The sequence below is a fragment of the Bombina bombina genome, chromosome 11, assembly GCF_027579735.1.
Source record: "Bombina bombina isolate aBomBom1 chromosome 11, aBomBom1.pri, whole genome shotgun sequence".
NCBI classification, from domain to species: Eukaryota; Metazoa; Chordata; class Amphibia; order Anura; family Bombinatoridae; genus Bombina; species Bombina bombina.
The window spans coordinates 101297488-101323343 of record NC_069509.1 but is presented as its reverse complement, the minus strand read 5'-3'; the positions used below and the strand labels follow the sequence as shown (position 1 = coordinate 101323343).

Here is a 25856-nt window from a genome sequence, read left to right as displayed (position 1 = left end):
TTGTTGACAACCTTGACAGATGAAATCTCCCTCTTGGGGGAGAGGATTTGAAGTCCAGAAGGTATCCCTGAGATATGATCTCTAACGCCCAGGGATCCTGAACATCTCTTGCCCAAGCCTGGGCGAAGAGGGAAAGTCTGCCCCCCACTAGATCCGGTCCCGGATCGGGGGCCCTCAATTCATGCTGTCTTAGGGGCAGCAGCAGGTTTTCTGGCCTGTTTGCCCCTGTTCCAGGACTGGTTAGGTTTCCAGCCTTGTCTGTAGCGAGCAACAGCTCCTTCCTGTTTTGGTGCAGAGGAAGTTGATGCTGCTCCTGCTTTGAAATTACGAAAGGAACGAAAATTGGACTGTCTAGCCTTGGCTTTGGCCTTGTCCTGAGGCAGGGCATGACCTTTACCTCCTGTAATGTCATCAATAATCTCTTTCAAGCCGGGCCCGAATAAGGTCTGCCCTTTGAAAGGAATATTAAGCAATTTAGATTTAGACGTAACATCAGCTGACCAGGATTTTAGCCACAGAGCTCTGCGTGCCTGAATGGCGAATCCTGAATTTTTAGCCGCAAGTTTAGTTAAATGTACTACGGCATCTGAAATAAATGAATTAGCTAACTTAAGGAATTTAAGTTTGTGTGTGATGTCATCTAGTGTGGATGATTGAAGTGTCTCTTCCAGAGACTCAAACCAAAATGCTGCTGCAGCCGTGACAGGCGCAATACATGCAAGAGGTTGCAATATAAACCCTTGTTGAACAAACATTTTCTTAAGGTAACCCTCTAATTTTTTATCCATTGGATCTGAAAAAGCACAGCTATCCTCCACTGGGATAGTGGTACGCTTAGCTAAAGTAGAAACTGCTCCCTCCACCTTAGGGACCATTTGCCATAAGTCCCGTGTGGCGGCGTCTATTGGAAACATTTTTCTGAATATAGGAGGGGGTGAGAAAGGCACACCGGGTCTATCCCACTCCTTAGTAACAATGTCAGTAAGTCTCTTAGGTATAGGAAAAACGTCAGTACTCGTCGGTACCGCAAAATATTTATCCAACCTACACATTTTTTCTGGGATTGCAACTGTGTTACAATCATTCAGAGCCGCTAATACCTCCCCTAGTAACACACGGAGGTTCTCAAGCTTAAATTTAAAATTTGAAATGTCTGAGTCCAGTTTATTTGGATCAGAACCGTCACCCACAGAATGAAGCTCTCCGTCTTCATGTTCTGCAAACTGTGACGCAGTATCAGACATGGCCCTTGCATTATCAGCGCACTCTGTTCTCATCCCAGAGTGATCACGTTTACCTCTTAGTTCTGGTAGTTTAGCCAAAACTTCAGTCATAACAGTAGCCATATCTTGTAATGTGATTTGTAATGGCCGCCCAGATGCACTCGGCGCTACAATATCACGCACCTCCTGAGCGGGAGATGCAGGTACTGACACGTGAGGCGAGTTAGTCGGCATAACTCTCCCCTCGTTGTTTGGTGAAATATGTTCAATTTGTACAGATTGACTATTTTTTAAAGTAGCATCAATACATTTAGTACATAAATTTCTATTGGGCTCCACTTTGGCATTAACACATATAGCACAGATATCTTCCTCTGAATCAGACATGTTTAACACACTAGCAAATAAACAGCAACTTGGAAATACTTTTCAAAGTAATTTACAAATAATATGAAAACGAACTGTGCCTTTAAGAAGCACAGAAAAATATTATAACAGATAAAATAATTAAGTTATAGCATCAATCTTTGTCAGAATATACAGTTTTAGCAAAGGATTGTTCCCCTCAGCAAATGATAACTAACCCAGGCAGCAGAAAAAAAATACACAAATAAACGTTTTTTATATCACAGTCAATACAATCAGCACAGCTCTGCTGTGAATGATTACTTCCCTCAAAAAAGACTCTTGAGATCCCTGAACTCTGTAGAGATGAACCGGATCATGCAGGAAGAAAATGAACCTCTGACTGAGTTTTTCTGATGCATAGTGAAAGCACCAAAATGGCCCCTCCCCCACACACATAACAGTGAGAGAGATCAGTGAACTGCTCTAATTTAAATCAAAACTATTGCCAAGTGGAAAAAAAGTGCCCAAAACATTTTTTCACCCAGTACCTCAGAGAAAAAAACGTTTTTACATGCCAGCAAAAAAACATTTTACCTCAATAATTAATTGTCATTTAAAACCTATTGCAAGTCCCTGCAAAATAGGTTAAGACTATGTATACAGTTTAAAAGCCAGAGAAGTACCATTTCCCAGAAAACTGAAGTGTAAAATATACATACATGACAGCCTGATACCAGTTGCTGCTACTGCATTCAAGGCTGAGTTTACATTATAACGGTATGGCAGGATTTTCTCATCAATTCCATGTCAGAAAATAATAAACTGCTACATACCTCTTTGCAGATTAATCTGCCTGCTGTCCCCTGATCTGAAGTTTACCTCACTCCTCAGATGGCCGAGAAACAGCAATATGATCTTAACTACTCCGGCTAAAATCATAGAAAAACTCAGGTAGATTCTTCTTCAAATTCTACCAGAGAAGGAATAACACACTCCGGTGCTATTATAAAATAACAAACTTTTGATTGAAGATATAAAAACTAAATATATCACCATAGTCCTCTCACACATCCTATCTAGTCGTTGGGTGCAAGAGAATGACTGGGGGTGACGTAGAGGGGAGGAGCTATATAGCAACTCTGCTGGGTGAATCCTCTTGCACTTCCTGTAGGGGAGCAGTTAATATCCCACAAGTAATGATGACCCGTGGACTGATCACACTTAACAGAAGAAAATTAGATTTGGATGGTTGAAAAGACCCTGAAGTAGAAGGTCCTGTCTCAGAGGCAGAGTCCATGGTGGAGAGGATGACATGTCCACCAGATCTGCATACCAAGTCCTGCGAGGCCACGCAGGTGCTATCAAAATCACTGAAGCTCTCTCCTGTTTGATCTTGGCAATCAGACGAGGGAGCAGAGGAAACAGTGGAAACACATAAGCCAGGTTTAAGGACCAAGGCACTGCTAGAGCATCTATCAGTGCTGCCTTGGGATCCCTGGACCTGGAACCGTAACAAGGAAGCTTGGCGTTCTGACGAGACGCCATGAGATCCAGTTCTGGTTTGCCCCAAAGTTGAATCAACTGTGCAAATACCTCCGGATGGAGCTCCCACTCCCCCGGATGAAAAAAGTCTGTCGACTTAGAAAATCCGCCTCCCAGTTCTCTACTCCTGGGATATGGATAGCTGATAGATGGCAAGAGTGAATCTCTGCCCATCGAATTATCTTTGAAACCTCCAACATTGCTAGGGAACTCCTTGTTCCCCCTTGATGGTTGATGTAAGCTACAGTTGTGATGTTGTCCGACTGAAATCTGATGAACCTGACTGCAGCTAGCTGAGGCCAAGCCTGAAGAGCATTGAATATCGCTCTTAGTTCCAGAATGTTTATCGGAAGGAGTGCTTCCTCCTGAGTCCACGATCCCTGAGCCTTCAGGGAGTTCCAGACTGCACCCCAGCCCAGAAGGCTGGCATCTGTTGTTACTATTGTCCAATCTGGCCTGCGGAAGGACAGATGGACCCGAGATAGCCACCAGAGAAGAGAATCCCTGGTCTCTTGATCCAGATTTAGTAGAGGGGACAAATCTGTGTAATCCCCATTCCACTGACTGAGCATGCAGAGTTGCAGCGGTCTGAGATGTTGGCGGGCAAACGGCACTATGTCCATTGCCGCTACCATTAAGCCGATTACTTCCATACACTGAGCCACTGAAGGGCGAGAAGTAGAATAAAGAACACGGCAGGAATTTAGAAGTTTTGACAACCTGGCCTCTGTCAGGTAAATCTTCATTTCTACAGAATCTATCAGAGTTCCCAGGAAGGAAACTCTTGTGAGAGGGGATAGAGAACTCTTCTTTTCGTTCACTTTCCACCCATGAGACCTCAGGAATGCCAGAACAATGTCCGTATGGGACTTGGCAATTTGGAAATTTGACGCCTGTATCAGAATGTCGTCTAAGTAAAAGGCTACTGCTATGCCCCGCGGCCTTAGGACCACCAGAAGTGACCCCAGAACCTTCGTAAAGATTCTTGGTGCCATAGCTAACCCAAAGGGAAGAGCCACAAACTGGTAATGCCCGTCTAGGAAGGCGAACCTGAGAAACCGATGATGATCTTTGTGTATCGGAATGTGAAGATAAGCATCCTTTAAGTCCACGGTAGTCATGTATTGACCCTCCTGGATCATAGGTAGGATGGTTCGAATAGTCTCCATCTTGAAAGATGTGACCCTGAGAAATTTGTTTAGGATCTTGAGATCTAAGATTGGTCTGAAGGTTCCCTCTTTCTTGGGAACCACAAAGAGATTTGAATAGAAGCCTGGCCCCTGTTCCTCCTTTGGAACTGGGTGGATCACTCCCATAACTAGGAGGTCTTGAACACAATGTAAGAATGCCTCTCTCTTTATCTGGTCTGCAGATAATTGTGAGAGGTGAAATCTTCCTTTTGGGGAAGAAGCTTTGAAGTCCAGAAGATATCCCTGGGACACAATTTCCAATGCCCAGGGATCCTGGACATCTCTTGCCCAAGCCTGGGCGAAGAGAGAAAGTCTGCCCCCTACTAGATCCGTTAACGGTTTGGGGGCTGATCTTTCATGCTGTCTTAGAGGCAGCAGCAGGCTTCTTGGCCTGCTTACCTTTGTTCCAGGCCTGGTTAGGTCTCCAGACCGGCTTGGACTGGGCACAATTTCCCTCTTGTTTTGCATTAGAGGGAGTTGATACCGCGCTCGTCTTAAAGTTTCGAAAGGCACGAAAATTAGATTGTTTGGTCCTTAATTTATTAGACCTATCCTGAGGAAGGGCATGACCTTTTCCTCCAGTAATATCAGAAATGATCTCCTTCAGTCCAGGCCTGAATAGGGTCTGCCCCTTGAAGGGAATGTTGAGAAGCTTAGACTTTAAAGTAACGTCAGCTGACTAGGATTTAAGCCATAGCGACCTACGCGCCTGTATAGCAAAACCTGAGTTCTTAGCCGTTAGTTTGGTTAAATGAACAACGGCGTCAGAAACAAATGAATTGGCTAGCTTAAGTGCTTTAAGCTTGTCAAGTATATCATCCAATGGAGTTTCTACCTGTAAGGCCTCTTCCAGAGACTCAAACCAGAAGGCCGCAGCAGCAGTGACCGGGGCAATGCATGCAAGAGGCTGGAGAATAAAACTTTGTTGAATAAACATTTTCTTAAGGTAACCCTCTTTTTATCCATTGGATCTAGGAAAGCACAACTGTCCTCGACGGGAATAGTTGTACGCTTAGATAGGGTAGAAACTGCTCCCTCCACCTTAGGGACCGTTTGCCATAAGTCCCGTGTAGCGGCATCTATTGGAAAGATTTTCTTAAAAATAGGAGGGGGAGAGAACGGTACACCTGGTCTATCCCATTCCTTAGTAATAATTTCTGAAAACCTTTTAGGTATTTGAAAAACATCAGTGTAAACAGGAACTGCATAGTATTTATCCAATCTACACAATTTCTCTGGCACTATAATGGTGTCACAGTCATCCAGAGTAGCTAAAACCTCCCTGAGCAACACGCGGAGGTGTTCAAGCTTAAATTTAAATGTAGACATATCAGAATCAGGTTGAAGCATCTTCCCTGAGTCAGAAAAATCACCCACAGAAAGAAGCTCTCCTGCCTCAGCTTCTGCATATTGTGAGGGGATATCAGACATAGCTACTAAAGCGTCAGAGAGCTCTGTATTTTTTCTAGTCCCAGAGCTGTCTCGCTTTCCTTGTAACCCTGGTAGTTTTGACAATACCGCTGTAAGGGTATGATCCATAACTGCCGCCATGTCTTGTAAAGTAAACGCCATGGGTGCGCTAGATGTACTTGGCGCCACTTGAGCGGGAGTCCCTTGAGCGGGAGTCAAAGGTTCTGACACGTGGGGCGAGTTAGTCGGCATAACTTCCCCCTTGTCAATTTCCTCTGGTGATGAATCTTTTAAAGACAGAATATGATCTTTATAACTTAAAGTAAAATCAGTACATTTGGTACACATTCTAAGAGGGGGTTCCACAATGGCTTCTAAACATAATGAACAAGGAGTTTCGTCTATGTCAGACATGTTTAAACAGACTAGCAATGAGACCAGCAAGCTTGGAAAACACTTTGATAAATGTAAACAAGCAAAAAATAAAAACGGTACTGTGCCTTTAAGAGAAACAAATTTTGTCAGAAATTGAAAAACAGTGATAAAAAGCAGTAAATCTTACGAAATTTTTACAGTGTGTATAATAGACTAACAGAGCATTGCACCCACTTGCAAATGGATGATTAACCCCTTAGTTTCAAAACCGGATCCAAAAAAAGTTTTTTAACAGTCACAACAAACTGCCACAGCTCTGCTGTGGCCCTACCTGCCCATACAACGACTTTTGAAGGCACAAAAACCCTTTGTAGAGGTCCTAAGTGTTCAGGGGACTCCTTCAAGGAAGCTGGAAGTCTCAAGCTGCAAAAACTACTGCACGATTTAGGCCTGAAATTAGGCCCCTCCCAACCTGTACTCACAGTGAGAGGGCCATAAAAAACTATCCCTAGGCAAAATCTAGCCAGCCATGTGGAAAAAACTGGGCCCCAATAAAGTTTTATCACGAATATGTAGAAAACAACGTTTAAACACTTCCAGCAAACTTTATATTATTTTCAGTAATGTGAGAAAGTAATAAGAATATTACCTTTTACAGCAAGCATGATACTAGTCGTTATTAAATCACTGTAATCAGGCTTACCTTAAATAAATCCGGTATTAACAGCATTTTCTAGCATATTCATTTCTCTAGAAAAATTTAAACTGCACATACCTCATAGCAGGAGACCCTGCACGCCATTCCCCCAGCTGAAGTTACCTCATCTCTTCAGTTATGTGTGAGTACAGCAATGGATCTTAGTTACAACCTGCTAAGATCATCAAAAACCACAGGCAGACTCTTCTGCAACTTTCTGCCTGAGGCTAAAACAGTACAACTCCGGTACCATTTGAAAATAATAAACTTTTGATTGAAGATAAACTACATAAATTCACCACATCTCTCTAGCTACTTCCATCTTGTCGAGAGCTGCAAGAGAATGACTGGTAGGTGGCAGTTAGGGGAGGAGCTATATAGACAGCTCTGCTGTGGGTGATCCTCTTGCAGCTTCCTGTTGGGAAGGAGAATATCCCACAAGTAATGGATGATCCGTGGACTGGATACACCTTACGAGAGAAATATGAATTGTGTATGTATATATATCAAATTCAAATTCAATTACCAATCGATTAACCATAGAGGAAGGGGGGAACTTTAAAACAACTAATTTGTTTGTTACGATATAAAATCTGTTAGGCTGTTACCTAAAAACTTGCGATAAATCTAACATTCATCTAAATCGTAAATATGATACCATTCTTAAGGTGTAGCTCTCTGGAAATAAAACCTATTCTCAAGTATATATGTATATATATATAGCCTTAATGTTTGAGAGAATATATATCATGAAGGCTGTTATTCATAATAGATCTATAACGTGAGGGGCAAACATCGCTCTACTAAAAATTAGGGGCTATTGTTAAAAATGCATTCTTGATCATTTACAATGCTGGATAAAATAAAAAATTTAGAAATAAGACTAATTGAAAACTGATTTTCTCAAAAGTGGGCAAGCCTATATTTTTATAACAATTAATACGGACTAAAAATACAAATATGGGGATATTAGAATTACTATATGTTTATATATAAAAAAGTATATAAAAGAGTATATAAAAAATGTGTAGAAAATTCCTTTATATTAAAAATAAAAAATCTTATATAAAAAAAACTATCACATACAAAAACCTTTCTATGAAAGTATATAATATATATATATATAAAATTATATATATAAAATATATAAAAGAATTATATAAAAGAATTAATATTTAAAAATCTCGTATACAAAAATTCTTTATATATACATTTTATTTTATATTATTTCCAAAAAATGTATTTGACGGTATGTGTATAAGAATATTGTTACCATATAAATATATGATAAAAGTGTTTAAGAGTGAAATTAAGAGTCTCATTTCAGAGTGTCCAACAGGACCATATAACCTCTAGTGACAACATAATGAAACGTGGTAAAATGATTTCTGGTCTTAAAACAGTGTTCAAATCCATTTCTGAATTTAGACCATAGGGGTGGAGGGTCTTAAAATTGAATATAAATTCTGCTTCTTTTCTAAGTAAAATATTATTAATGTTACCCCCCCCTAATTCCCAAATTAATCTGTTTGATGCCCAAGTATTTAAAATCTTTAAGATTGCCACCATGTATATCTTTGAAATGAGCATATAACTTTGTTTCTGTGGAACCATGCTCAATTTTCAAAATGTGTTCTCGGATTCTATCCCTCAAAATTCTACCTGTCTGACCAAAATAGAAAAACCCACAAGAGCATTTGATGCAATAAATTGTATTTATACTGGAACATCTAATCAATTGATTGATCTTAAATTTGAAACCAGTGTTTTGTGATGTTGTTTCCTTTTTCTTATGACTATATTTACAAGATTTACAAGTATTACATGGAAAGAATCCATTCAGCTCCACCCCTCTTATATCTTTGTCTATTAAATTACGTCTAGATTCTTTATATTCACTTGGGGATAGTATACATTTTAAATTTCAAGCTTTCTTAAAAATAATGTCAGGATGGTTTTTCACTTTGTTGCCCAGTATATGGTCTTGTTTGATCAAGTACCAATGTTTCTTTAAGATCTTTTTCACTTCATGGTGTTGTGAACTGAATTCAGTTATAAAGGGCACAAAAATTTCATTTCGGTTAGAAATGTTGTCAGTGTTTTTCTTACGTTTGGTTGACAATAGAATATTTCTGTCCATTTTGGCAACTTCTTGTTGTGTATTGATTAATTGCTTGTTGTCATAGCCTTTTTCTATAAATCTCTCTGTTAGTACTTTAGATTGAGACCGATAGCTCTCTGTAGAAGAGCAATTCTTTTTAATTCTCATGTACTGGCTTTTTGGAATATTGAGTTTCCAACGGTCCAGGTGACAGCTATCTGAGTGAATGTAGTTATTGGCGTCTATACTTTTAAAATAAGTCTTGGTATGAATAATGTTCTCACTAATTTCTAATTCGACATCCAGAAAGCTAAGTTTTTTACAACTATATTCATATGTGAAGGATAAACTTAATATGTGGGTATTTAAATCTATCAGAAATGTATCTAATAGTTCCACATCTCCCCTCCACACAATGAAGATGTGGTCTATGAATCTACAATAGCGCACAAGGTTCGCCTCCCAGGGACCATTAAATATATACATATTTTCAAAATAGCCCATAAACAAATTTGCCTAACTGGGGGCGAACCTTGTGCCCATTGCAGTACCCTTGACTTGCAAGTATATATCATTATTAAACAGAAAGCTATTGTTCTGTAATATAAAACCAATGCATTCCAATAAAAAATCATTTTGCACCTTGGGTAGTTCAGAGTCTTGGTCTAGAAATGATTTGATAGCTTCTATGCCTTTCTCATGTGAGATGTTAGTGTAAAGTGAATTTACATCACATGTAGCCAATATATAATTGTCTTGCCAATTTAAATCCTTAAAAAAAAAAAAAAAACCCTTTTTTTCTAGATTCATTGTAAGTGTATTTTATGAGGTTAATCCACTTGTATTTTCTAGGATTGGCTATAGAGAGTTAGAGTGTTGTATCTCCATAAACACACCCTTGTTTCAGTTTCTTTGAATTTAACCTCTGTTTATGAGATCCACTCCCATGGTTTAATCATCATTATCCTATTTTTTCAAAGTACAGCACTAAATATAATATTTTTATTTTTTTTGTTTCAAATCCTCCTAATTTTAGGTAATTTTAAGGTTTTTTCCACAACATTTGAGATTTTTAACCATAATTAGATTATAGCACATACATAGGTATATGAAATATTGAACACCTTAGATTTTTTGATATTTTGTCACTAATCCAGATTTTTCATTATTATATTTTTTTACTATCAAATTTGATTTGTTTTTGGTTTATTTTGATATTATCTTCATTTATACACAATCCCTTTTTAAATTACACATTGTTTCATCAAAACACTTTTTCATTATTTCACATAATTTAATTTTTAATGTTTTACATCTTTTTCACAGTTTTTAAGCAAGCACTTTGCACTTTTCCAATCTGAATTATATGGATATATTTACCCACAGAGATAAGATTTTGAGGGACATTGCATCGAATTCTAACTCAGAAATTGAACAGAATGAAGGGTTAGAGGATAGAGAGAATATTCATATAGATCTAGAGAATAATCTTTCTAAAGAAATTAAGCATACTTTAGAAATCAAATATATACAAAATTATTTAGACTTAAAAATGGTACCGAGAGGCCTTAGGCTTAAAAAGGATTGCACTCTCATTACCAGACATATTACAAACGGAATGGTTTTAAGTCCTAGAAACAGCATCTCCAAATCTTATGAAAATTATAATTAAAGCCAGAAATTTACAACCAACGGATGTAAAAAACGACATAGAAATAGTTAAAAATAAATTGAATCAAATAGAATATGGTGAGGAGAATAAAACCATGCAGACTGAAATAATAGAAAGAATTTCAGAACTCAAAAGCAACATTATCCTACAAAAGAATTCAAAAGAGATATCACAGATTATAAGAAAAATGAGGACAACATACAGAATTTAGATCAATTAGATCAAGAAAACAATACTGGGGAAAATATAAGTGATAACAGCAATACAGACCATCCCAGAAAAGAACTATCACATATATTTAGTAAGAAAAAGACAAATAGTAAAACCCATATGAATCAATACAACCACTCACATGACAAACAAAATGATAATTATCAACATCAAAATAGATTTAGAGATTCAAATAGACATTTTGGGCCTAGAAAGGATTTCCACTATAACCATAATAATTATAATAATGATCAATGGAATGAAGAAACTGTGGATTGGGGCACCAAAACACCCGTAAGAAATACCAACAATAATTGGTATAACAAGAATAGACAATACGTATACCCAATAAGAGAATTCAATGGATATAGGAATGAGGGAGGACACAATAAAACATATAACCAAAGAGACCACCCAAATTGGCATTACAACAGACACCAGAATAAAATTAATTATTATGAATACAATGATAATAGACCATATAATCAACAATATAGGTACAAAAATAGCCATATTAACAGGTATTCTGACAATGGACAATTTGATAGGCAATTTGATAGCAGACAATTCGATAACACACAGAGGGATCAATATAGACAATCGCATAATACATCCAGAAACTATTATACACAACCTCAAAACATTCCCAAAGAACATCATAGAAACTCATAACGATCACCAATTTTGGAGAATACCATTGCAGAACAGATTCACAACATTAAATCAAACCCAGAGTCCCCAGAGAACATATCACTATAGGAAACAATCTAATTCCAATATGCAGGAGAACACTATACATAGCACACATTTTTTAGAGGATGCCCCCACAATTGCGGGGACTTCAAGAGATTTCCCAGAAACTTTGAAACCACCAAGAATGGTACAAGGAAAAAAAGGCTAGAGGTAGAAGAGGGAGAGGAACCTCTAAACAAAACAATAAAGAGATAAAAAAAATGTGAAAAAAGTGGGTATATTTAATCTAAGTAAAATGACTCTGAATGATAAACAAGAAAAAGTATTAGAAAAAGGTTTAAGTTTTGCACCATCTTGTAAACTTAATAAGTTCGAAACTTTAACATCAACCAGTATATTAGTGTCAGGGATTTATCTCTTTTTCTACTGTGCCTTTAAGAATGTCAACTCACTACCCCTATTTAAGGCTCCTCCCAACAGAACTCATTGCTTGGTAATTTGTTGCTCATTGTGAAGCTGCTTCAGAAGAGACCTAGCCGTTTATACTACTTTGTATTCTCAATTTATTGCTCTCCTTGAGATTCTGCCTATTCGAATCAACTTGCAGATTGATTCTCTTTTGTGCTTGAAGATTTGCTCCGTTTGTTCACTAAGAGATTTCTCAGTCTCTCTCCTGTAGTGAGGTTGTTCCCCTGCAGCGTGTGACGTCACGCTCTTCATTCTCCCGCCGCGGATCTCTGCCAGGCTCTCTGCGATACTCCTAGGACTTGTTGCTGTGTGGTAACTGTATCGCTATGTGCTAATATAATCTACAATATTTCTAGTCTATATATATTGCATTCTATGAACTGTGTGTATTGCTGCAACCTCATTTCTCTTTCACCTGCTATATATTGTGGAACGCTCATTTGCTGGATTTCCATATTCGCTTCAGATATCAAATATGCACTAAACCTCTTTACTGCTATTTTCCAAATTACAAACAAATAACTGTGACAAAGATTATTACAAAGTACCATTATTCATTATCGGACTGCATAAGTATATTTCAAACTTTACGCAATTAACCTCTATTGTGCTTGAAATGAACTGTTTGCTCTAACTTAAACTATATCTGTTTCCTCAAGTTTACCACAGCTTATATTACTCTGATTGAACAACTCTGCAAATTATTAATATTCACTATCAAAGTATGGTTTACAAAATGACCAGAGGTTGACTTATTCACTTATCAAAGTACTGTGTTAATTTCAGTGTGTTTGCTAAAGCCTGCTGCATAAACTATTTCCATTGCAACTCTGTTTGAATTAAGGCACCTGCACTAATTAACTCTTTCACTACTGCTGCAGTCAATCCTATAAGACTTACTCTCTTTTCTGCTTTTAGCATTTATTGTTGCGTGAAGGTTCCGGTTTCACTCAGCAACCCTGCTGTAGTGACCCTCAGATCAATGAGCATATCGGGGTTCCCTTAAGTTAAATCTGTGGGAATCCGAGGTAAGGTGTGAGACTGAGTGGTCCTGCATAAAGCAGGGGCTGTAATTGTAGTGTTCTCTAAAAACAACTAAACATATCCTTACATATTACCAAGCCATAAAAAAGGAATACTACTAACAGCTAAAATCATGGATGTAAGTGAACTGTCCAGGAGAGTTGGTTCTTTAGCTCAGAGTATGGATCACATGATTCAAGGCTTAAGGGATATACAACTAGAGAATCAGAGTATAAAATTTTTTATTAATGATCATCTTGCAAACAAAACTACTAATGTTGAGTCATCTCCAGAACCCATTGTTAGTCCACCGGAAAAGTTCTCTGGGGACAGATCTGTGTTTAGGGATTTCAGGAATTCCTGCACTCTGCTTTTTACTTTGAAACCTAAGTCATACCCAACTGACAGGATTAGAGTTCTAACTGTAATTTCATTTCTCAGAGGTGAGGCCAGGTCTTGGGCCAATGCTTTCTATGAAAAAAATGATCCTATCCTAAATTCACTAGAAGATTTTTTTTCTGCAATGTCTCTTTTATATGAAGATCACAATAGAAAAAATACTGCTGAAACTGCCATTAGGTCTCTAAGGCAGGGCAAAAGAATGGTAGAAGACTACATTACTGAATTCAAAAGATGGGCTCCTGACACCCTGTGGAATATTCCTGCTCTACGCAATCAGTTCCGTTTGGTACTCAATGATGCAGTTAAGGATGAATTGGCAAGGGGTGTGATTCCAGAGGACTTGGATGAATTGATGACTCTCTCTATTGGCATAGATTGTCGGCTTAGGGAAAGGAAGTCAGAGAGATCTTATTCAGAGACTACCCCCAGAAGAAACCCCAATTATCATCACTCAACACCTTCCACAGCATTCACTAGACCCATAGAAGAACCCATGGATGTTGCAGTTATTAGGGGACCCTTGAGACCTGAGGAGAAAGCTAGGCGTAAGCTACTAAACCTATGTCTATACTGTGCTGACAAGAACCATGCTGTTAGGGACTGTCCCTCTCTGATTCGACAAAAGAAGGGTAAGACTTCGTCCAATGACCATACTGTTAATTTGGTTGACAGCATAAAATCTCATCTATCTATTTATGTCTCCCTACAGTGGTCCCATCAGAAGATAAACGTTCAGGCCATAATTGACTCTGGGGCTTCTGGGAATTTTGCTGATAACACTTTTGTTGTTAATAATCACATCCCACTAATAAAGAAGAGTGTTGCTTTAGCTATTCATCTGGTTGACGGTTCATTCTTTAGCTCTGGTCCCATAACTCACCACACTATCCCACTCAAAGTCGTTACCCCTTCAGGAAACACAGAGCTTATTTGTTTTGATGTTCTTCCATCTTCTGTCTATCCATTAATCCTTGGATTGAATTGGTTAATAAAGCATAATCCCACTATATCGTGGTCCACAGCATCAGTAGTTTTTGATTCAAACCACTGTAAACAATCCTGTTTTGGGGTACACACACTTTGTCATATCACTGAACATAAGTTACCAGAATGTTATAGTGAATTTGCTGATGTTTTTGATAAAAAGGAGGCTGAGTCTTTACCTCCACACAGAGACTATGACTGTCCTATTGATCTTATACCTGGAAGCTCCATACCATATGGACATATATATCCATTGTCACAGCCAGAATTGAATCATTTAAAAGAATATTTAGATGATAGCTTGAAAAAAGGCTTTATTAGACCTTCCACATCCTCTGCAGCTGCAGCAATGTTCTTTGTAAAAAACAAGGATGGCAGTCTTAGACCCATCATTGATTATAGGCAGTTGAACAAATGCACAAAAAAGAACAGATACCCCCTGCCCCTCATACCTGAACTTATTGAACGTTTACAAGGTGCCACAGTTTTTACTAAACTTGACCTCAGAGGTGCTTACAATCTGATTAGGATGAGGGCAGGGGATGAATGGTTAACTGCATTTCGTACTAGATACGGTTTATATGAATACACTGTAATGCCCTTTGGGTTGTGCAATGCCCCAGCGACTTTTCAATGTTTTATAAATGATGTCTTTCATGATTTGTTAGATATTTGTATTGTCGTATACTTGGATGACATCTTGGTTTACTCAAATTCTCTACAGGATCACATTGTACATGTCAAACAAGTGTTGACACGTTTAAGGGCACACCATCTTTATGCAAAGCTTGAAAAGTGTATTTTTAATACAAACACCATATCATTCCTTGGTTATTGCATCTCACCAGCTGGAATTTCAATGGAGTCAAGCAAAGTAGAAGCTATCACTAATTGGCCTATTCCTCGTAATAAAAAAGATGTTCAAAGATTCCTTGGCTTTGCGAACTTTTATAGAAAGTTCATTAAAGACTTTTCACTTATTGTTAGACCTCTCACTACGCTAACACGTAAGCAAGTTAAGTTTGTATGGAAGCAAGATGCTGATCATTCCTTCAATACTCTAAAAACTAAATTTGTTTCAGCCCCTATTTTACAGTTTCCAGATCCCACATGTCAATTTACGCTAGAAGTCGATGCTTCTGAGTTTGCTGTGGGGGCTGTTTTATCTCAAAGACGTTCTGAAAAAGAACCTTTACATCCTGTCTCCTACTATTCTAGAACTATGAGTTCAGCAGAGATTAATTATGGAATCGGTGATAAGGAACTTCTTGCAATCAAATCAGCTTTGGAGTTCTGGCGACACCTCCTAGAGGGTGCAACATATCCAATCACCATCTATACCGATCACCGTAATTTAGAATATTTAAAATCAAACAAGACCCTTACTGCTCGTCAGGTTCGATGGAGTTTGTTCTTCTCTCGTTTTGATTACGTCATTACTTATAGACCAGGTTCCAAAAATATGAAAGCTGATGCTCTTTCTAGAAAAGACCCTCGTCCTACTGATGTGGTTTCTCCTTCATCTATTATACCTCCGGATAGAATTATTTGTTTAACAACTGAGTTTAAAACCATCTTACAAGAACATCTGAAGGATGATTCATCTTTGGGTCATTTGGATGTACTAAAACATTCCGACAACTTATACTATCATGGCACTTTATTGTATATACCTCCTTCTCTCAGGAATGAGATACTTACCTCTGCTCACGACTCTTTATTGGCTGGTCATCCTGGAGTTCATAGAACTGCTCATTTGATTAAAAGGAATTACTGGTGGCCAAAGATGAATGACACTATTAAACAGTATATTGATTCCTGTATGGTATGTACAACTAAGAAACATCAGCATAAGAGTCCTTATGGTTACCTTCTCTCTTTACCAGTACCAGACAGACCTTGGGCAGCGATTGCTATGGATTTTGTTGTTGATCTGCCTTCGTCAGCTAATTATAATACCATATTGGTAGTAGTGGACTTATTCTCTAAAATGGCTCATTTCCTACCACATAGAGGATTGCCTACATCTTCAGAAACTGCTTCACTATTTTTGAATCACATTGTAAAACTACATGGTTTACCTGAAACAATCACCACAGATAGAGGTACGCAATTCACCTCGAGGTTTTGGAATCAATTGTGTTCCTCTCTTAACATTACTAAACGTTTGAGAGAACAAATCAAACATTAGAGCAGTACCTTCATTGCTACTGCACTCAACAACAAGATAACTGGCATTCTCTACTTGCTACTGCTGAATTTGCTCATAATAATGCCGTAAATTCATCAACTAAAATGACACCATTTTACATCAATTACGGATTTCATCCCTCATACTATCCAAATCAGATCAACAATTCCGACATGCCTATAGTTAATGATCTTGTTAATACCATTGCTACCAATTTCTCAACATTGAAACAAGTTTTACTAGAAGCCCAGGCTGTTCAGAAACATCACTACGACCTACGTAGATCCAAGCCTCCAGATTATAAGATTGGTGACAAAGTTTGGTTAAGCACTAAACATTTACGCTTACAAGTTCCATCTAAAAAACTGGCTTCCCTATATTTAGGGCCTTATCCGATACAAAAGGTCCTCAATGTTAATGCTGTAACACTTAAACTACCAGATTCCCTGAAGATACATCCCACATTCCACGTTTCTCTTTTGAAACCTTACAGTGCAATCAGAGACTCGACTCAGAATGAGACGGTGGATCCTTCAGTCATTGATGGCATGGAATATGAGATTGAGTCTATCCTAGACTCTCGTTACCATCGTAATCAACTTCAATATCTTGTCAGTTGGAAAGGATTTGGTCCTGAGGAGGACTCTTGGGAGCCTTCCAATAATGTCTCTGCACCACGTCTTGTCTCCTTGTTTCATCGTAGACATCCTGATCGTCCTGGTCCTTGATCCGCGGAGCGGCTCCTTGGGGGGGGGGGGGGTGTCCTGTCAGGGATTTATCTCTTTTTCTACTGTGCCTTTAAGAATGTCAACTCACTACCCCTATTTAAGGCTCCTCCCAACAGAACTCATTGCTTGGTAATTTGTTGCTCAGTGTGAAGCTGCTTCAGAAGAGACCTAGCCGTTTATACTACTTTGTATTCTCAACTTATTGCTCTCCTTGAGATTCTGCCTATTCGAATCAACTTGCAGATTCTCTTTTGTGCTTGAAGATTTGCTCCGTTTGTTCACTAAGAGATTTCTCAGTCTCTCTCCTGTAGTGAGGTTGTTCCCCTGCAGCGTGTGACGTCACGCTCTTCATTCTCCCGCCGCGGATCTCTGCCAGGCTCTCTGCGATACTCCTAGGACTTGTTGCTGTGTGGTAACTGTATCGCTATGTGCTAATATAATCTACAATATTTCTAGTCTATATATATTGCATTCTATGAACTGTGTGTATTGCTGCAACCTCATTTCTCTTTCACCTGCTATATATTGTGGAACGCTCATTTGCTAGATTTCCATATTCGCTTCAGATATCAAATATGCACTAAACCTCTTTACTGCTATTTTCCAAATTACAAACAAATAACTGTGACAAAGATTATTACAAAGTACCATTATTCATTATCGGACTGCATAAGTATATTTCAAACTTTACGCAATTAACCTCTATTGTGCTTGAAATGAACTGTTTGCTCTAACTTAAACTACATCTGTTTCCTCAAGTTTACCACAGCTTATATTACTCTGATTGAACAACTCTGCAAATTATTAATATTCACTATCAAAGTATGGTTTACAAAATGACCAGAGGTTGACTTATTCACTTATTTATTTATAGAAATTTTTTGAAAAATCGTATACAATATAAAATGACACATAGCAACTATACCCACACTGAATTGAAAGCCAAGTCCACATTCTACCCCACACAAGAGAAAAGTGAACATATAAAACTATTTGAACAAAACATTAAAAAAGACCTGGAATTACTAGACCAAAATAAACCAATAAAGAAGAACCTTAGTAGAAAAGAAATTGAAACACTGCTGGTTTCACTATTATCTCTGTATTCTGTAATTCCTTCAGACAAGGGCGGGGGGGGGTTGTCATAATGGATAAGAGTTATGTGACTGAAGCGAACAGGATATTACAAGATGAAACAACCTATAACAAACTTAAGTTGAACCCTTTAAAGAAACAACAAAATAAATTAGAAAGGATACTCTTAAAAGCGAAAGAAGTAGGAATTATTAATGAGTCAGAATACAATTTTCTGAATATACCTCATCCTAAAACTCAGACTTTCTATTTTCTTCCAAAAATCCATAAAGATTTAAAAAACCCACCTGCCCGTCCTATTATCTCTGGGATAGGGTCTTTAACTTCAGGCTTATCCCAATATATAGATTTTTTCTTACAGAAATATGTTCTTAATCTACCAGCTTATCTTAGAGATTCAACTCATTTTTTGAATAAAATTAAGGATTTAAATTGGCAAGACAATTATATATTAGCTACATGTGATGTAAATTCACTTTACACTAACATCTCACATGAGAAAGGCATAGAAGCTATCAAATCATTTCTAGACCAAGACTCTGAACTAACCAAGGTGCAAAACGAATTTTTATTGGAATGCATTGGTTTTATATTACAGAACAATAGCTTTCTGTTTAATAATGATATATACTTGCAAGTCAAGGGTACTGCAATGGGCACAAGGTTCGCCCCCAGTTAGGCAAATTTGTTTATGGGCTATTTTGAAAATATGTATGTATTTAATGGTCCCTGGGAGGCGAACCTTGTGCTCTATTGTAGATTCATAGACGACATCTTCATTGTGTGGAGGGGAGATGTGGAACTATTAGATACATTTCTGCTTTAAATACCAACATATTAGGTTTATCCTTCACATATGAATATAGTTGTAAAAAACTTAGCTTTCTGGATGTCGAATTAGAAATTAGTGAGAACATTATTCATACCAAGACTTATTTTAAAAGTATAGACGCCAATAACTACATTCACTCAGATAGCTGTCACCTGGACCGTTGGAAACTCAATATTCCAAAAAGCCAGTACATGAGAATTAAAAAGAATTGCTCTTCTACAGAGAGCTATGAATCTCAATCTAAAGTACTAACAGAGAGATTTATAGAAAAAGGCTATGACAACAAGCAATTAATCCACAACAAGAAGTTGCCAAAATGGACAGAAATATTCTATTGTCAACCAAACGTAAGAAAAACACTGACAACATTTCTAACCGGAATGAAATTTTTGTGCCCTTTATAACTGAATTCAGTTCACAACACCATGAAGTGAAAAAGATCTTAAAGAAACATTGGCACTTGATCAAACTAGACCATATACTATCCCCAAGTGAATATAAAGAATCTAGACGTAATTTAATAGACAAAGATAAGAGGGGTGGAGATGAATGGATTCTTTCCATGTAATACTTGTAAATATAGTCATAAGAAAAAGGAAACAACATCACAAAACACTGGTTTCAAATTTAAGATCAATCAATTGATTAGATGTTCCAGTATAAATACAATTTATTGCATCAAATGCTCTTGTGGGTTTTTCTATTTTGGTCAGACAGATAGAATTTTGAGGGATAGAATCCGAGAACACATTTTGAAAATTGAGCATGGTTCCACAGAAACAAAGTTATATGCTCATTTCAAAGATATACATGGTGGCAATCTTAAAGATTTTAAATACTTGGGCATCAAACAGATTAATTTGGGAATTAGGGGGGTAACATTAATAATATTTTACTTAGAAAAGAAGCAGAATTTGTATTCAATTTTAAGACCCTCCACCCCTATGGTCTAAATTCAGAAATGGATTTGAATACACTGTTAAGACCAGAAATCATTTTACCACGTTTCATTATGTTGTCACTAGAGGTTATATGGTCCTGTTGGACACTCTGAAATGAGACTCTTAATTTCACTCTTAAACACTTTTATCATATATGGTAACAATATTCTTATACACATACCGTCAAATACATTTTTTGGAGATATCAAAAAAAAATTATATATAAAGAATTTTTGTATATGAGATTTTTAAATATTAATTCTTTTATATAATTCTTTTATATATTTTATATATATAATTTTATATATATTTTTTTATATACTTTTATAGAAAGGTTTTTGTATGTGATAGTTTTTTTATATAAGGATTTTTTATATAAGATTTTTTATTTTTAATATAAAGGAATTTTCTACACATTTTTTATATACTTTTATATACTTTTTTTTATATATAAACATATAGTAATTCTAATATCCCCATATTTGTATTTTTAGTCCGTATTAATTGTTATAAAAATATAGGCTTGCCCACTTTTGATAAAATCAGTTTTCAATTAGTTTTATTTCTAAATTTTTTATTTTATCCAGCATTGTAAATTATCAAGAATGCATTTTTAACAATAGCCCCTAATTTTTAGTAGAGCGATGTTTGCCCCTCACGTTATAGATCTATTATGAATAACAGCCTTCATGATATATATTTTCTCAAACATTAAGGCTATATACATACATATATACTTGAGAATAGGTTTTATTTCCAGGGAGCTACACCTTAAGAATGGTATCATATTTACGATTTAGATGAATATGTTAGATTTATTGCAAGTTTTTAGGTAACAGCCTAACAGATTTTATATCGTAACAAACAAATTAGTTGTTTTAAAGTTCCCCCCTTCCTCTATGGTTTATCGATTGGTAATTGAATTTGATATATATACATACACAATTCATATTTTAAATGCTATGTAGCAATGAATTGAATCCGTATGAGCGGTCTCTATTTTTAATGAAATCGATAAAGTTATTGATACATTGATTGCTTTAGTCACTTAGGTTCGAAATATACACAAGCAGTAAAATGTTATATTACATGATTATATATTATTCCTGTTTTTTCAGAGAAGCGATATAAGCACTGACATTTCAATTGTATTATTTTTTCTATATGGTTTGCATTTATTACTAATATACAAACACGGATTTTGAACAGTTGATATTGGATATCACACCCACCCTTTTGAAAAATCTGATAGGTTGAACCTGGTCCAATGGAGATACAGCGTGGGCTATTTAAAAATGTAATTTGGAGCGAATAGGCATCTTGATAAAGGCCCCTGGCGGCTGAAACGCGTAGATTTGCCTATTGCTCTTGTGCACCGAACTTATTTAATTTGATATTTTCAGACTGGATACATAAGTAGATAGGACAGGTACATCGAGCAGCTATATAAACTTTGTTTGAGCTGACTCCATATCAGTGTTAATTTCGTCGACTAAAACTTGACTAAAATGAGCATAAAGCTAAAGAAATTCTGATGACTAAAATACGACTAAAACTAAAATGGCATTTTAGTCAAAAGACTATGACTAAAACTAAATCAAAATGACATTTTAGTCAAAAGACTATGACTAAAACTAAATCAAAATTTGCTGTCAAAATTAACAGTTTCTAAATCTGTGTCTGTAATGGATGTTTAAACCTTAATTTAATAAATAATAACAGGTGTTATGTTTACTCCTAAAGTATATAATGAGTTTGGAAATGATAGAGAAATGCTTAAATAATACATTATACTTTAACTAAACCCCTTAGATTTTAGTCAACTAAAATCTACTGGAGATTTAGTCGACTAATATAAACTGAAGATTTAGTCGACTAAAACTAGACTAAAACTAAAACAATTCAGATGACTAAAATACGACTAAAACTAAAGTGGCATTTTAGTCAAAAGACTAAAACTAAGACTAAATTGAAATTTGCCGTCAAAATTAACACTGCTCCATATGTGTAATTCCTGTCCCAGGACCTACTCGTACTGATCCATCTGTTTAGTAACATCCCGGCTAAAACACCGGTCTACAATTGTGACCCTGGGAACACTCAGGTGCTTACACCGGAATACCTTTGAACTCCAATCCGGATCTCTTTTGTTCACACGGGGAGCACTGCTTCCTCCACCGCACAGAGAGAACGCTGAAAGGTTTATACACTGAAGGAAATAAAAGAGGATACAATATACATTCCGGAGCTCACTTTTGCAACAAAGTTTGTACAGATTTCTTTTCCGGACATTATCGTTATAATCATCCAAACCAGGAGGACTCAGGTTTCCATTATCGCATATGCATCATATTTATGATATTATTTATTTTAGCTAAAGTTACACATTAACTTTTCAGTGCAATTATTTGTCGCACTCATATGTTTGTTTGTTTTTAGATGCCCGCATCAATATTTTTAACCAAGTGTTTCGTTGAACTTGAATATTAAATACTATTTTAATGTTACTAGATTTATTCTATCTATTTGATTGCGCTAATCTTAGAGACTGCTCTAAATATTTATAATATATTTGATATGTTTATATCAAATTTTATATATTGATTAAATTTATTGCTAATCAATATCATTCAATTTCATCCAAATTTTTATATTTATATTTCTTCTCTGAGCTCCCCTTTTGAGCGCCATCCCAGACAAAAAAACCCCCCTTTTTTTCTAGATTCATTGTAAGTGGATTTTATGAGGTTAATCCACTTGTATTTTCTAGGATTGGCTATAGAGAGTTAGAGTGTTGTATCTCCATAAACACACCCTTGTTTCAGTTGGTGGACTCTCCATGTCCGGAAATAAAGACATTTATCAGGTAAGCATACATTTTATTTTATTTCCTAAGACATGGAGAGTCAACAACGTCATTCCAATTACTAGTGAGAACCAGACAGGCAGGGCTAAACAGAAGGCACCACCACTTGAAAAACCTCTCCCCCAAAGGAGACCTCTGCCGAGGCAAAAGTATCAAAATTTGGAAAAAGTAAGCAGAGAGGACCTTGCAAATCTGTTCCACAGAAGGTTCATTTTTGAAAGCCCACAAAGAAGAGACATCCCTAGTGGAATGAGCCATAATTCTCTCAGGAGGCTGCTGTCCAGCAGTCTCATATGCAAAACAAATCATACTTCTCAACCAGAGGAAAAGAGAAGTAGAGGTGACCTTCTGACCCTTACGCTTTCCTGAGAAACAAACAGGGCAGAAGACTGGCAAAAATCCTTAGTAGCCTGTAGGTAGAATTTTAGAGCATGCACAACATTAAAGTTATGCAACAGACGTTCCTTATGAGAAGGATTAGGATAAAGAGAAGGAACAACAATTTCTATCTGAAACCACCTTAGGGAGAATCCCCAAATGAGTACGAAGGACCGCCTTGTCCGCATGAAAAATAAGGTAAGGCGAATCGCAGAGCCGAGAGTTCAGAAACTCTGCGAGCAGAAGAAATGGCAATAAGAAACAAAACTTTCCAAGATGACAACCTAATATCTACAGAATGCATAGGCTCAAACGGAGCCTGTTGCAAAACTCTAAGAACTAGGTTAAGGCTCCAAGGAGGAGCAACAGGTGTTAACACAGGCCTCATTCTGACCAGGGCCTGAAAAAAAGATTGAACATCTGGCACATGTAAAAGAATAGATAATGCAGAAATCTGACCCTTCAGAGAACTGACTGACAACCCTTTCTCCATACCTTTCTAGAGAAAAAGTAAATTTATGCTTACTTGATAAATTAATTTCTTCTATGGTAAGACGAGTCCACGGATTCATCCTTTACTTGTGGGATACAATACCAAAGCTACAGGACACTGATGAACGGGAGGGACAAGACAGATGGTTAAACAGAAGGCACCACTACTTGAAGAACTTTTCTCCCAAAAATAGCCTCCGAAGAAGCAAAGGTATCAAATTTGTAAAATTTGGAAAAGGTATGAAGCGAAGACCAAGTCGCAGCCTTACAAATCTGTTCAACAGAAGCATGATTTTTAAAAGCCCATGTGGAAGCTACCGCTCTAGTAGAGTGAGCTGTAACTCTCAGGAGGCTGCTGTCCAGCAGTCTTGTATGTCAAACGGATGATGCTTTTCAGCCAAAAGGCAAGAGATGTAGCCGTAGCTTTTTGACCTCTACATTTTCCAGAACAGACAACAAACAAAGAAGATGTTTGACGGAAATCTTTTGGTCGCTTGCAAGTAAAACTTCAAAGCACGAACCACGTCTAAGTTGTGCAACAGACGCTCCTTCTGAGAACAAGGATTAGGACACAGAGAAGGAACAACAATTTCCCGATTGATATTCCTATTAGTAACAACCTTAGGAAGGAATCCAAGTTTGGTACGCAAAACCACCTTATCAGCATGGAAAACAAGATAAGGCGAGTCGCATTGCAATGCAGATACTTCAGAAACTCTTCGAGCCGAAGAGATAGCAACTAAAAACAGAACTTTCCAAGATAGAAGCTTAATATCTATGGAATGCATAGGTTCAAACGGAACCCCTTGAAGAACTTTAAGAACTAAATTCAAACTCGATGGCGGAGCAACAAATTTAAACTCAGGCTTGATACTAACTAAAGCCTGACAGAACGACTGAACGTCTGGAACATCTGCCAGACGTTTGTGCAGTAGAATTGATAAAGCAGATATCTGTCCATTTAAGGAACTAGCTGATAGCCCCTTCTACAATCCTTCTTGGAGAAAGGACAAAATCCTAGGAATCCTGATCTTACTCCATGAGTAGCCTTTGGATTCGCACCAATAAAGATATTTACGCCATATCTTATGATAAATTTTCCTGGTGACAAGCTTTCGAGCCTTAATCAAGGTATCTATGACCAACTCCGAGAAACCCCGCTTGGATAAGATCAAGCGTTCAATCTCCAAGCAGTCAGCCGGAGAGAAAATAGATTTGGATGCTGGAACGGACCTTGAAATCAGAAGGTCCTGTCTCAGTGGCAGAGTCCATGGTGGAAGAGATGACATGTCCACCAGATCTGCATACCAAGTCCTGCGTGGCCACGCAGGGGCTATCAAAATCACCGAAGCTCTCTCTTGTTTGATTCTGGCAAGCAAATGAGGAAGGAGAGGAAATGGTGGAAACACATAAGCCAGGTTGAATGACCAGGGTACTGCTAGAGCATCTATCAGTACTGCCTGAGGATCCCTTGACCTGGACCCGTAACGAGGAAGTTTGGCGTTCTGACGAGACGCCATCAGATCCAATTCTGGTGTGCCCCATTGCCTAATCAATTGTGCAAACACCTCCGGATGGAGTTCCCACTCCCCCGGATGAAAAGTCTGACGACTTAGAAAATCTGCTTCCCAGTTCTCCACTCCTGGGATATAGATTGCTGATAGATGGCAAGAGTCTCTGCCCATCAAATTATTTTGGTAACCTCTATCATCGCTAGAGAACTCTTTGTTCCCCCCTGATGATTGATATGTGCTACAGTCGTGATATTGTCCGACTGGAATCTTATGAATCAAGCCGACGCCAGCTGAGGCCACGCCTGAAGCGCGTTGAATATCGCTCTCAGTTCTATAATATTTATCGGGAGGAGAGCCTCCTCCTGAGTACACAAACCCTGTGCTTTCAGGGAATTCCAGACTGCACCCCAGCCCAAAAGGCTGGCGTCCGTATGACCCACACTGCCCTGCGGAAACACATTCTCTTGGACAGATGATCCTG

General features: G+C 37.5%; 1 protein-coding gene across 1 annotated transcript in view; it reads right to left on the bottom strand.

Annotated features, from left to right (window-relative positions):
- MRPS34 (mitochondrial ribosomal protein S34) overlaps positions 1-25856 on the bottom strand; it is a 245507-nt gene that overhangs the window by 22837 nt on the left and 196814 nt on the right. The window lies entirely within an intron of this gene.